Here is a 13,167-nt window from a genome sequence, read left to right as displayed (position 1 = left end):
GGAGGACAAAAAGAGAGAAAAATTTGCAATGGGGTAGATGAGAGAAATGAAAGGTTCCATGGTATGAAACACAGAGGGATTGGTTTTATTTTAATCATTCACAGCATGTGGGTGTCGCTGACTAGGCCAGCACTTGTTATCCATCCCTAATTGCCCAAAAAGCAGTTAAGAGTCACAATGCTGAGTCTGGAGTCACATGCAGGCCAGATGATGTAAAGATGGCATATTGTCTTTCCTAAAGAACTAGATGCATTTTTGCAATAATTGACATTAGTGTAATGATCATCATTAGACTTTTAATTTTGTTTTTTTTATTGAATTCAAATTCAACTATCTGCCATAGCAGGATTGGAACCCAGGTCTTCAGAACATTAGTTGAGTTTCTGGATTAATAGTCTAATAACCAGGCCATTGTCTCCCTTGAGGTATAAATCTTCAAGGAGAAAGTGAGGACTGCAGATGCTGGAGATCAGAGCTGAAAATGTGTTGCTGGAAAAGCGCAGCAGGTCAGGCAGCATCCAAGGAGCAGGAGAATCGACGTTTCGGGCATAAGCCCTTCTTCAGGAATGAGGAAAGTGTGTCCACTTCCCTTGAGGTATAGGCAAGAAACAAAAGATCTGCCCAGATTGGGTATGAATGGCACAATGAACAGTTAGATTCAGAAGCAAAAACTTGAAAAACAAGATTTAAGACTAGCCAATTAAAAAAAAATACCAAGTAAGAGGACAGAATTCATGGTCTGAAATTGTTGGATGCAATGTTTAGTTCAGAAGGCTCTGAAGTGCCTAATCAGAAGATGAGGTGCTGTTACAGGAGCTAGTGCTCAGCTTCACTGAAACATGACAGAATAGAAATGTCAGCTTGAGCGAAAGGCAGAGACTTTAAAATAGAAAGTTATTAGAAAGTCGGGGTCATTCTTATGGAGAGAGCAGAGCCATTCCACCCAAATTGTGAACCAACCTACATTTGGACTCCCCATTATAGTGGAGACCACATTGTAAGCAGCGAGTACAGTACACTGAATAGAGAAAAGCACACATAAACTACTCTCTCAGCTGGAAGGTATGTCTGGGCATTAGATTATGAGGAAGGGGTAGGGAAAATAGAAGGTATTGCATCCCCTGAGTTTTTATGAAAGAGTAACATGAGAAGAGGATGATATGTTGGGAAAGATTGAGGAGTGCACCAACATGATGCTGAGGGCATGATCTCTCAGAATGTTGACAGGAAGATGTTTTTGGTTGAAGGTTGAAAGTGGCGGAAATAACAGAAAATAATCTGTTCCGTGTGGAGGCTGGGGAAATGGAAGGGTATGGTATCTTTATGTCCAGATCAGCTAACAGGCCAAGAATATCCAATAGCAGTTAGCATGTCATATATTGTTCATGTTCCTCCACTTACAAATGGGAATGTCCTTTGGACAGAAGGTAATGCCAATTTTCCAATGTTGTTTCAACTATTGCATATTACAGACTGGCTGAACACGTAGCTTACCTGATGCTGCCACCTATTGGCTCACAGCATTCAGCCTCTGTCTGTTTAGAGAGCTGAGGACTCACCATTACATTACAGAATAACCTGTGCCAAACAATACATGTCTTACCAAAGTGCATGTTGAAATATTTCAGACAGCCCCCATGTGACATTGCTTAAGGAATACATAATAATATACATTGTACTATATCAGCCCATATTAGTATCAACCATATGGAATTCTCTAAGCAAGCATAAATCAAAACAACAATTGCAAGAGTACACCATACTGACTCGACATTGATAACTCTCTGATCAGTTCGTTGATAAGTGCATGTCTAATGTGGAATTAAGTTGCACAGAGCAGGAATTAACTTACCTCAGCCAGTATCATCGTAGCCCAGGAAACCTAAGACAAGATAAAATCAACCAGGGGTCTTGCTGTTGATCAGTGATCCCTGTTAAAAGGTCTCTATAGTAGTCTAATGTGAGTTTTAATAAATGAGAGCCCAGATCTTAACAGGGGTAAGCTGTTAACAGCCTGGAAAATGGCATAAACAACAAAATAACAGTTACAATGGTAGCAATGGAGGCAGATCTGGAGGAGCCTGGGCCCAATTTAAACCCATTGGAAACTATTTCAGTGCATTTTTTTTGTTGCATTACATATGAACACATGAAATAACAGCAAAATAAGCCACGTGGCTAATCAAGTCTGCTCCACATTCAATAAAATTGTGGCTGACCTGATTTTTCCACTTTCCTGTCTATGCCGTGTACCCTTTTGTAGTGTTAATTCAGACTGGAATCTTTACATGCCCAAAGTTACCTCAGCTCTAGACACAGAAGAAAAGAGGCCTGTGACCAGTGGAGTGCCACAAGGATCGATGTTGGGTCCACTACTTTTCGTCATTTATATAAATGATTTGGATGTGAGCGTAAGAGGTATAGTTAGTAAGTTTCCAGATGACACCAAAATTGGAGGTGTAGTGGATAGTGACCAAGGTTACCTCAGATTACAATGGGATCTTGATGGGCTGAGGAGTGGCAAATGGAGTTAATTTGGGTAAATGTGAAGTGCTGCATTTTGGGAAAGCAAATCTTAGCAGGACTTAGACACTTAATGGTAAGATTCTAGGGAGTGTTGCTGAACAAAGAGACCTTGGAGTGCAGGTTCATAGCTCCTTGAAAGTGGAGTCACAGGTAGATAGAATAGTGAAAAAGGCGTTTGGTATGCTTTCCTTTATTGGTCAGAGTATTGTGTACAGGGGTTGGGAGGTCATGTTGAGGTTGTACAGGACATTGGTTAGGCGACTGTTGGAATATTGTGTGTAATTCTGATTTCCTTCCTATCGGAAAGATGATGTGAAACTTGAAAGGGTTCAGAAAAGATTTACAAGGATGTTGACAGGGTTGGAGGATTTGAGCTACAGGGAGAGGTTGAACAGGCTGGGGCTGTTTTCCCTGGAGTGTTGGAGGCTGAGGGGTGACCTTATAGAGGTTTATAAAATCGTGAGGGGCATGGATAGGATAAATAGACAAAGTCTTTTCCCTGGGGTTGGGAGTCCAGAACTAGAGGGCATAGGTTTAGGGTGAGAGGGGAAAGATATAAAAGAGACCTAAGGGGCACCGTTTTCATGCAGAGGGTGGTACATGTATGGAATGAGCTGCCAGAGGAAGTGGTGGAGGTTAGCACAGTTGCAACATTTAAAAGGCATCTGGATGGGTATATGAATAGGAAGGGTTTGGCGGGACTATGGGCCGGGTGCTGGCAAGTGGGACTAGATTAGGTTGGGATATCTAGTCGACATGGATGAGTTGGACTGAAGGGTCTGTTTCTGAGCTGCACATCTCTATGACTCTATGACTCGAGAATGAATGTGTCAAATCTTTCAGAACAATTTACTTATACTTCTCCACACAATTTTTCCTCTCAGTTATCTTTTAAATGTTCATTTATATAAATATTATTGCTTTTACCACTGCTCCATCTCACCCCACATCTCTGATTTCACAGATTCCAATGCTCTTGAAGCTGCATCATTCTTTCAGAATGCATTCCCTTCTGGCTTAGAAGATTGACAAGCCCTTGGCTTGAGGGTTAGATGTTGACTTTGATTGGTCAGTAAACCATTTCTCTACCAGAGGCTCTTTTATCTCTCGGATGTGTTTTGTGGAGGAGGTGATTCGCGTTAAACCAGATAGATGATTCAATGCCTTATGTCGAGGTCACTTGATCTCCTGAATTTCCTTCACAAGTGAACACTTCCCTGCTAACTCAGTATGGGGACTCATCTGGGGCCTTTAGTCTCATGAATGTCTCTCATAGAGGTTTGGCTGTGCTGTTAAAACAAATACCTCTCCCTTGTAGTATTCTGGATATCCAGACAAAGTTTTTTATTATTTGAATGGGTATTCTGTTTTTCTCATATTATCTTGGACGTTCAGACGATTTAATTTCTTCCTTTTAACTATGTTCTGAATCTGTGGATATTTTTCTGGTTTTTAAAGAGTCGTAGAAAACTAATTTCCATTTTGTTGAAGTGAATATTTACCCGCAGGTTGCTGATATATCTTAGCTAAAGTATAATAGTTCCTACTTAAACTTATTGTTTAAAGTGGAGTCTTTATTCACCTACTGTAATAGGCTTCCTGGTGCCAGAGGTATTTTCACATCCCCAATTGTGTTACTGCCCACTCAGCTCTGTCTCTGTTGCTGGCACTGATGATTCAGCTTTGCAAGACAACAAATTGAAATTTTCTTTAGCAATGACAGAAATGGGAAATGTATCCACCAGTCCAGTAAAGTGTGCAACATCCTTCCTGTTGAGAGTAAGAAACAGTTTCACTTGAATCAACACAGGTAATCTCAAAAGAATTCTTCTTATTTTGGTTCTGTTGTCAGTCTAGGAAGCTCAATGGAATCTTTATCCAGCTGCTACTTGACCCTTTGGTTGATAACCATTTGTCATTAAACAAGTCTTCTTGGGGAGCTAGTTGAACACCTTCATCCCTCTCAGGATGATGAGGCCAAAGCAAGCTAGTAGACTCAAAAGTAAGGAGTGTTGACTGCAAACCACACACTCATTTTCAACATCCATTTATGTTTATGTTGAAATTTTACTTGTAACACACATTTAGCCTTTGGAGTTGTTCCACACAGATTATGTGGTTTCATCTTTGCAGGCTGTAGCCTTTGTTTCTTCAGCCATTGTATCTATTGACAGGACACTCATTCCTGAATCAAGCTTGAAAATAATAAGATGTTCATTGACATAAATTATTTCTGGGAAACACAAGTCAGAAGAATCATTAATTTCAATTGAATGATCATTTTCCCCTAGAATATCTCAGGTATTCTTTTTCAAATGTAAATGAAATAAAAAAATATGGATATCTTTTCAAAAGGAGGTGATCCAATAATATTAACCTCATTGTAAGTATAAGCATTTGGCTTTTTGCTACCCTGAAAATATGTTTTACTTCTACATGCTTTCTGGAAGTGACCTACATTCTTACAGATTTAGCATTCTTTTGCCACGTCTGAACATTGTGTATGTGAGCAAACACTGAATCTTAGTATCTGCTGTTTAGCTTATTTTCTGTGTAGACCTGTCTTACTATTGTTAAAATGCCCACGCATTATAAAGAGAATTGATTCTGTTCTCCTATGGTAGGACTCTTCTCCTTCCCTCAGGATCCATCTTTGAGTCTTTATGGCCTCTGCAGCCAGCACAATTCAAAACACTTTCTCTAAAGTTAAATCCTCCTTCGATGGCAAAGAAATCTGACAAGGTTTTGTATGAATTTTGATTTCAAAATTCCATAATCACGGTAGTAATTTGTAAAGATTATTATTGAAATTATCTACAGGTTCCCCTGAAGTTTGAACTTTTCTATTAAATAATGCCCATTAAGTTTTTTATTTGTTCTCAGATCAAAGTAGTTATCAAAGACTTTTAAGACACTGTCAAATGTTTTTTTATGCCTCCTTTGATATTTTAATAATTTATAACACTATCCACAATAGGATCCAGTGAACGCAATTCCATTATAACTTATTCAGCTTCAGTTTCAATGTTTAATTTTGAAGCAATTCTATATCTGAACATTTCAAAATGGTTTCCAATTTGATGCCTTTAAGCCTATATTCTTTCACTGCATTGATGTTGTTATAATTTTGTTGTCATTTGTCTTTGGACTTCTAAACTCTGCATTATTGTAATGTTACAACGTTTTATTTATCTGCCAGATTTAAAATTCTGTGTCATTACAATATTATATGGAATTCTTCCAATAATACTTTAAATTCAGTTAACTAGTAAACTGTACTATATTATTTATTTCAAAATTCAAATTGTGTTAGAAGCAATGCTGCATCTCTGTACTGGTGTTTTTCCTTTTTTTTGATAATCAAAATGGTGGTTTCCAACTTCTGGAACATTTCTCCACCTCCTCCAGGAAAGATGAAGGCTTTTCACTTCTTCCTGGGTAGAATTAATGTTTTCTCATCTTTTGCAGTCCAAAATACAATGTATGTCCCCTTGTAAAACTTTTAAACTAAAGTGCTTTGGTTGCAGCCTGAATAAATCTTTCTGTTAAAATCACAGCTTAGAATCTGAGTGACTTGATGTTCTAAGGTAAATTTCTTCTTCTGTCAGACACTTCCTTTAATTCTTTTAAATTTCCTCTTTGTCCCGTTAAATAAACCCTGCAAGTTTTCCAATACTATGGTATGTTAATTTTGAGAAGGCATTCGAAAAGGTACCTCACAAAAGGTTAAGTCATAAAATAAGACCCCAGAGTGTTGGAGGAAGCACATTGGTGTGACTAGAGAATTGACTCATGGACAGGAAACAGTGAGTGGGGATGATAGGTTCTTTCTCATGTTGGTGACATGTGACTGGTGGTTTCACGGGGATCAGTGTAGGATTGAGCAAAAATCCCCATCATCTGAAATAGTGACCCAAAACCCTGGATTTTTCAAAACTTTTAAAACTAAAAGATGCAGCTGGGCTGAGCTCTGGGAATAATACACAGACACAGAGATGGCTGCTTCGAACCATTGTTCAGCCTGGAATTCCAATTTACATCTCCACTCTCAGAGAACAATCAACCAAGACACTCCAGACTGGAACTAGCATTTACACCTTGGGCTATATCAGGTAAAACCTTAATTTGGATCATCCAATTGGCTAATTCAATTCTGGTACCCAAGAGTGTCTCACATATGGTTATTTCCTACTCTCAACTGGTGGGAGAAGGGGCAAAGAGTGTTCCAGCTGCAGGCTAGCAACAGATCTCCTTTGCTTCTGATTTCTCTCTTTAGGCTCATTTTGTAGAAGTCAATCAATGATGGTTTTTCTTGATTTCTTCTCCCTTTGTTCCGATGTCCTTCACTCTCCATATTTCTACCACCCAATGAGCCCACATGCAGGATCTACACCACAGCTGGTTATGCTTTACCTTAAAAAATGCAAAAAGGGGGGGATCCAAGATGGCGGCGACCCAGTAAGACTGAGTCTATAGTGCTCCTCCCAAGACTTGGGCACAGTGGGTCACCTACCCCCTACCAAGCTCACCAAATCATTTATAATAGTTTTGTAATTCAATTAGTTGTGTAATATTACATTTAAACAACTTAATCCTAAGTTAAAATGACTAAAGGGAAGGGAGCCCGCAGCTCTCAGCAAGCAGGAACCCCTCCCCCACACTCTCCAGCTGCAGCAGAGGCGTCCACAGCCGCCCCGGGGGACTTACCTACAGTAACAAGCCTTGCAGAAATGCTTTCCAAGCTTGACTCGAAGATCGATGCCTTTATTGTCGAATCCAGAAACCGTTGGGAGTCGCTCTCGGCCGCGCTGCAGAAGCACGACCGTGAGATTGAAGAAATTCAACGCCGAGTCGGAGGGGCGGAGCTAAAGGCCGCGACCTCCGAGACAACCGCTCAATCGGCCGTGGATCAGGTCCGGACTCTCGAGCAGCGAGTCCGGACCTTGGAAAATCATATTGACGACCTCGATAATCGAGGTCGCCGAAAAAATATTCGTTTGCTGGGCCTTCCCGAACGGGAAGAGGAAGGCCAGCTTACAGCATTCCTGGAGCAGTGGCTGCCACAACTTTTGAATCTGCAAGCTGGATCAGGCCAGGTAAGGGTGGAATGGGCCTACCGGGTCGCAATACGCGGGCCCGGCTCGAACCAGCGCCCACGCCCGGTCCTGTTCCGGCTGCAGAGCTATAGGGAGAGGCAGATACTCCTAGAAGCCTCTAGAAATCTCGGAAAAGACCCCCAAGCTATGATCTACAAAGGATCCAAGATCATGCTATTTCAGGACTTATCCCCGGCTCTGGTTCGAAAGAGGAAGGCATTTGACGAGGTGAAGAAGCGTTTAAGGGACTTAAATGTTCAGTACTCCTTACGCTACCCAGCGATGTTACGCTTTAACCATGAAGGATCCGTATATAACTTTGGATCACCAGAAAAGGCTAAGGAATTCTTGGACTCTCTTAGATAAACTGTAGGACATAATGGATGTTGGTCTGCCTTCACCCCCCCGCTTTGGTATATATCCCCTCCCTTTTTTTTTCTCTTACCTTACTGCTTAATATTATCATGGGGGGTGGGGAGAGGGATTTGATTTTCTCCCCCCCCCCCCTTGGAGTTGTTTTCTGTTATTATTTTATGTATATATGAGGGATGTATGTATATGTGTGTATGTATATATATATATATATATATATATATATGTGTGTATGTGTATGTATATATGTGTATATATATATAAGCTGGGGGATTTGGTTAATGTTGGTGGGGGGAGGTGGTTACCTTATTCGATTTTACCTCTGTCTTTAGGAGCGGGGTTGTTTTCCCTTCGTTATTTTGTATTATCATATTTAATTATTATTTGTTAAAGTGGTAATTTTATAGTTATATGTTTATATATGGTATTAACATTACCAAATATACCCAGGTGTTGGTATGGGTGGGGGTGGGGTGCTCACTGTTAACTCTAGCTTTGTATTATATTTGAATTCTCCTCATTTTATTGAGGAGTGCCTGGGTCATGGGTGGGGCATTGGTTGGGAGAGGATATGAGGGACTTTTGGAGAGGAAGTTACGCCCCCTGGGAACAAGGGGGAAAGTCTCCACTTAGATACGTTTTATATTTTTTTTATTTAGAAATAGTTTTTTACTGTATTGTTGTGGGTGTATTAAAGAGGCTTTATTTTTGTAAATTTTACATGTTCCACGCTCGGGATGTTCTGGATAGGGTTCCCCCTCCCGAGGGGTCTCGGATTGGCCCAGAGGATTATGTTTGATCAGTCGGTTAAGTGGTGCACCTGGAATGTCAAGGGGAGTAATTCGCCACTCAAAAGGAAGAAAATATTATCAAATCTTAAGAAGGAAAGAGTTGATATAGCTCTCCTACAGGAGACACACCTGTCAGATAAAGAACACTTGAAATTACGACAGGGCGGATTTGATCAGGCCTTTTTTTCTTCTTTTAGCTCAAAAAGCAGGGGAGTTGTTATTCTTGTTCGGAAGAATTTCCCCTTCAAAATCCTAAAGCAGATAAAAGACGAATCTGGACGATATATCTTGATTAAAGCCCTCATAAATGGAGAGGAATATGGGATTTTAAATTTGTACTGCCCCCCGGCACACCCCTTTAAATTTATAACGGAAGCCTTTTCAAAATTGGTGGATTTTGATGCCCGTCATATAATTATAGGGGGAGACTTTAATTGTATTATGGATCCGGAAATAGACAGGATTCCCAAGAGTACTGCAGGAGTATCTCCCAGATCTAGACAATTGATGGATCTGAACAAAGAATTAGGATTAGTAGATGTATGGAGATGTCTTCATCCACAGAGATTTTTCTTTCTACTCTAATCCACATAAATGTCATACCAGAATTGATATGTTTTTTGCCCCCTCGATTTTTTTAAATACCATATCATCCTGTAAAATAGGTAATATAGCAATTTCTGACTACGCTGCTGTATATATGGAAACTAAGGCGAGGAACAGTGGGACATCCCCTCGGCATTGGCGTATGGACCCCTTCTTAATGAAAGATAGTAAATTTGTAAAGTACTTCTCTCAAGAATTTAAAACTTTTTTAGAAATTAATTCAGGTACAGCTAGCAACACGTCAATGATGTGGGAGACCATCAAAGCTTACACGCGAGGCTTGATCATCTCCTACTCAGCGACCCAGAAGAAATTAAAGGGAGAACAACAGCGTCTGCTTGAAGCCCGCTTAAAAGCGGCTGAAACAGCATACACTGATAGACCTTCTATTATTAAATTGCAAAGGATTACAGCTCTTAGGACAGCTCTAAACACTACACTTACTCAAACGGCTAAGAGGGAAATATTATTTGCAAAGCAAAGGTTATATGAATATGGCGACAAACCGGATAGATACTTAGCATTTCTTGCAAAGAAAAAAAAGGCCCCTCAGACTATTATGTCTATCAAGGAAAGTACTGGTATTTTGACTCATGATCATAAAAAGATTAATGCGACCTTTAGAGAATTCTATTCTGAGTTATATAAATCACAGGATTGTGAAGATAGGACGAAGAGGATGCAGTCATTTTTTAAAAATTTGACTTTTCCAGACCTAACTCCGGAACAAGTATCGGTCCTAAATGCTCCTCTTACACCCCAAGAAATAGTTGATGCAATTAGGCACCTTCAAAATGGTAAGGCGCCGGGCCCAGATGGCTTTCAAGCTGAATTCTATAAAGAATTTACAGAAATACTGGCTGGTCCACTTATGGACATGTATAACTATGCATATAGTCAGGGCTGTCTCCCGCCTTCGCTGAAAGAGGCAAATATCTCTCTTATCCTTAAAAAAGGAAAGGACCCAGAAGATTGTACATCATACAGACCAATATCCTTGCTAAATGTAGATTTTAAAATCCTCTCTAAAACGTTAGCACTGAGACTAGAAAGGATACTGCCACATATTATAAAGGAGGATCAGACGGGGTTTATTAAGGGCCGTAGATCATCCAATAATGTTAGAAGGGCTCTGAATATGATTCAAGCTTGTCATCAGGGAAAGATACCAGGAGTAGTGGTTTCATTAGACGCGGAAAAGGCATTTGATAGGGTCGAATGGTCATATTTGTTTTACACATTGGAGAGGTTTGGTGTTGGACAGGTGTTTACCAAATGGGTCTCAACATTGTATAGTGATCCCAAAGCAGTTGTGGTTACCAATGGATTAGGCTCGGATAGCTTCAGTGTGGGTAGGGGCTGCCGTCAGGGATGTCCCCTCTCGCCATTGTTATTCACGCTAATAATTGAACCACTAGCAGAAGCTATACGAGCTGATCCTAATATAGTGGCCCCAAGGATTGGTACAGGTAAACATAAAATTACCCTTTATGCAGATGATGTTCTTCTATTCCTCAGTAACCCTTTGATGTCCATACCTCGTTTAATCCAAGTTATTAATACATTTAGTGCATTCTCAGGCTATAAAATTAATTTTTCAAAATCGGAGGCTATGCCAATGGGTGGCCTTGCTGTGATACCCCGCTTAGCGGACGGTTCCCTTTTTCCCTTTCGCTGGTCCCTGGAGGGTTTCTTATATTTAGGCATTTTTATTACTCCAGTATTTGGTCAGTTGTATAAGGCTAATTTTGTGTATTTATTGGAAAGGATAAGGCAGGACCTCCAGCGATGGGGAGACCTGACAATTTCCTGGTTGGGTAGAATAGCATTAATCAAAATGAATATCCTGCCCCGTCTCCTATATCCTATGAGAATGCTTCCGGTGATGCTGCCGAGGACGGCTTTATGTAAATTATACGGCTGGTTGAGTTCCTTTATCTGGAATCATAGGCGGCCCCTCATTAAGCTGAAGAAGCTACAGCTTCCACAGGCAAGGGGTGGATTGGACTTCCCAGATTTTAGGAAATATCAATTAAGTTCCCAATTAAGTTACATAGCTGATTGGGTCTTGTCTGATCCACAATCAATCTGGTTGGACATCGAGGCTTCTCAAGTAAAATACCCACTTATTAACCTTTTATTCTCAGACAAGAGGAAAATCATTACAGATCACTGTAAAAACCCTATAATACTAAATACAATCAAGGCTTGGAATATAATGTGGCAAAATGAGGGTAATTCACATAAAACATCCCCCTATGCACCGATAGTGGGAGCATGGGGATTCCAACCGGGGTTAATAGATGCCACTTTTAAACTCTGGAGATCCAGGGGTATCTCATGTCTCGGGGATTTATTTAAAGATGGGGTCCTGATGTCTTTTGGACAGCTGCGTCAGAAATTCGGATTACCCAATGGAGACCTCTTTCGATATTTCCAAATTTGAGATTATATACAGAAGAAGACTACATTATTAGATAGTCTTTATAAATCCGATAGAGAATGTAGTGTCCTACGACCAGTGGGGGTATCTTCCGTCAGTAATATTTATCATTTACTACATGATGAAGTATCGGGAGATATGGATAATCTGCTTAAAACATGGGATCAGGATCTGGGACTAGAAATCTCCACAGAAACGTGGAATGATATCTGGGAAAATGCTAGAAGAATTATTATTTGTAACAGAACCCAGGCTATCCAGCTGAAGATACTTCATAGGGCCCATATAGCACCGGTTCGATTGGCAAAATTTAAGGCAGGAGCATCTCCAATGTGTCCTAAATGCAAAATAGAGGTGGGCACTCTTGTACTTTGCTTATGGACCTGTCATAAGATCCGTAGATATTGGACTAAAGTAGCAAGTACCCTGACAGAAATTTTAGGAACGGAAATAAAAGTGGACCCCGTATCTCTCCTCTTGGGCTTTTCGAACTTTCCCTCCCTGGACACGTACGGGAAGAGACTATTTTCTATTCTTTCTTTCTGTGCAAGGAAAAATATTTTGGTGAACTGGGCGGCGGAGGGCCCCCCTGGATTTTCAAATTGGCACAGACTAATTATGGAATGTATTCCCCTTGACTTCCTTACAAATATGGTGCACCGAAAGACCGAATTATTTTATAAAATATGGCAGCCCTTTTTGAATTACATAAATACAGATATTTCGGCTATCCTAACAAGGGCTTTTATTTAATTGAGATTACAAACCTGGCTGGTCCGCGGCCCCTCGGGGGAGGAATCCCGCACGAATACGGGTTTTATCATATCTGATGCTAACACATCCCGAGCATGTAAGAGACTTAAATATACACCCTGGTTAGTTGTAGGTTAGATTAGTAGATAGTTGAGTTTTGTTTGTTTGTTTTTTTTTCTTTTCGGTTTTTTTTTTGTTGTTTTGTTTTTGTTTTTTTTGTCAAATTTTGGCTATTGTATATTTGAGCTAATTGTATATCAATGTTTATATCTGAGAGTTTTGTTTATTTTTGTAAACTTGTAAAAATGTTAAATTTCTAATAAAAATATCTATTAAAAAAAGAAAGAAAAAAATGCAAAAAGATATCAAAAGGCATTACCATCTCTGAATCCTCCACCATCAACATCCTGAGGATTATCCTTATTCAACCACTAAACTGGACTAGCCATACAAATACAAGGTAAAAGACCAGGTAAAAGACAGCTATAATTGTGCAGCAAGTAACTTACCTCCTGACTTCTTAAAACCTGTCCATCAACAGTGCACAAATCAAGAGTGTGATGAAATACTCCCCACTTTC

Source organism: Chiloscyllium plagiosum, unplaced genomic scaffold (genome assembly GCF_037043375.1).
Source record: "Chiloscyllium plagiosum isolate Xiang-an unplaced genomic scaffold, Cpla_swu_hap1 HiC_scaffold_11, whole genome shotgun sequence".
Taxonomy (NCBI): Eukaryota; Metazoa; Chordata; class Chondrichthyes; order Orectolobiformes; family Hemiscylliidae; genus Chiloscyllium; species Chiloscyllium plagiosum.
Note: the sequence above shows the minus strand (reverse complement) of the source record.